Here is a 2,094-nt window from a genome sequence, read left to right as displayed (position 1 = left end):
GTTGGGTTGTCTGTGGATGTCTCACTGGCTGGGAATGGCACAAACTGGTTTCTGACATGAGTATTAATTAGCATTAATCTCCAAGCGTTCCTGAACCAACATTTCCATCTCTGGGAGAGGTTCCCCCATTCCTTGTGGCTGTTGTCCTTTCCTGAGGCTCCTGGCTTGGTCCTGGCTCAGGGATCTGAGTGCAGGAGAAGCTTTGTTTTGTCCCATGTTCCCAATCCCTGTGGGGAAAGCACCAGAGATGGCAGGGAAGGTTCCTCCATCAGGACACAAATTAAAGCCACTCTGATGCCCTAGATTTATAAAGAGCCTTGGATTTTTTTTTTTTTAAATCCCAATTTTAATGAGTTGTTTGGACTGGTTATTTTGAGCAACAGGTTTTGACTGAAATTAGCAATTGGCTTCTAGAGACTACTAAGCCACTTTCTGGGAAATAATTTACTTTTAGGGTTTTTTTGGGGAGGGGGGCTTTGGTTTTGTTTGTTTGTTTGTTTTGGTTTTTTTTGTTTGTTTGGGGGGGGGATGGTTGTTTTTTTTTTTATCATCTGCCTCATCCCAGCTTGCTCAGACTTTTCTGGGATTCTGGACCTGGAGACTGGGCGTTTGCAGGTACAGGGAAATCTCCCAGAGTTGAGCTGAAAGATTCCTACACTTTTCACAGCATCCTTCCTGACAGGCATTGTGCAGAGTTCATGGCATTTCCAAGAGGTTTAGCAGGGATATTGGGAAGAAATCCTTCCCTGTGAGGGTGGTGAAGCCCTGCTCGTGGCTTTTGGTTCTTCAGTTAAGTGGAGCTGTGCTTCCTTGTGGTGCCTCTGTGGGAAAATGAGCTGAGGCCAAATTTAAATTCCCCCCCTGAGATTCCTCCTCAGGCATCTCAGATGCTTCCTAGAGAGTCAGTGAAAAAACCCAGATAAACCACACAAACCCAAAATAAATTTCCCTCTTTCCCAGAGCAGCTTCTTCCCAGTCTTCTTGCTTCCTCTGAGACTTCTTCCGCTGCCCTGGGGTGTGGAAGCTGTCAACACCTCCTGTTCCTCCCAGGAGCACCAGATCCTGGAGTCAGAGCCTGTCTGGGAACCTCAGTTGTCAGTGGGTTGGGGGGGATGTGAAATGCACTTCCCTCGAGCACCTGCTGCCAGGAGCCCAGGTGAAATTACCCTCTTGGTATAGAAGTGTCTACTTTCTTCTGGCTGGAAAAATTGCCTTGCCTGCACGAAGACCAGATCGATTTGCTTTGTAATGCCTCCTTTGATTCCCAAATCTGAGTCTTCCTTTACAGAAGGGTGTGGGTTGGAATGGAGTGGGTGATCCAGTGCCAACCTCTTGCCATGGCAGGGACACCTTCCACTGTCCAGGCTGCTCCAAGCCCCATCCAGCCTGGCCTTGGACACTCCCAGGGATCCAGGGGCAGCTTCTCTAAAAATGGTGCCAGCACCTCCCAGGGAACAATTCCTGCCCAATATCCCATCCATCCCTGCCCTCTGGCAGTGGGAAGCCATTCCCTGTGTCCTGTCCCTCCATGCCTTGTCCCCAGTTCCTCTCCAGCTCTCCTGGAGCCCCTTTAGGCTCTGGAAAGGGCTCTGAGCTCTCCCTGGAGCCTTCTCCTCTCCAGGTGAGCACCCCCAGCTCTGCTCCAGCCTTGCAGCATCTCCCTGCTCTCCCCTGCCTTTGCTCCATGCAGTCCCTGTTTCTCATGTGTTGGGTCCCACAGAGTCACCTCTTAGTGATGAAGCAAAAAAAAAAAAAAAAAAAAAGCAATACCAACAACTTTTCCCGCTCCGATTCCCGTCCCGCTGACACGCAGCATCTCTCCCCAACACATTTTATCCACTGCCTGTTGTGCTGAGGGGTGGAGGAGCACGGTTTTGGGGCTGTTTTGAGGGATTTTGGGGCTGTTTCTGGGGGATTTTGGGGCTGTTTATGGGGGATTTGGGGCGGTTTCCAAGGGTTTGGGGCTGTTTATGGGGTTTAGGGGGCTGTCTAGAGGGATTTTGGGATTATTTCTGGCGGTATTGGGGCTGTTCATGGGGGATTTGGGACTGTTTCCAGGGGTTTTGGGGCTGTTTCTGGGGTTTTATGGCTCTT

The sequence above is a fragment of the Vidua chalybeata genome, chromosome 7 (genome assembly GCF_026979565.1).
Source record: "Vidua chalybeata isolate OUT-0048 chromosome 7, bVidCha1 merged haplotype, whole genome shotgun sequence".
Classification (NCBI taxonomy): domain Eukaryota; kingdom Metazoa; phylum Chordata; class Aves; order Passeriformes; family Viduidae; genus Vidua; species Vidua chalybeata.
Note: the sequence above shows the minus strand (reverse complement) of the source record.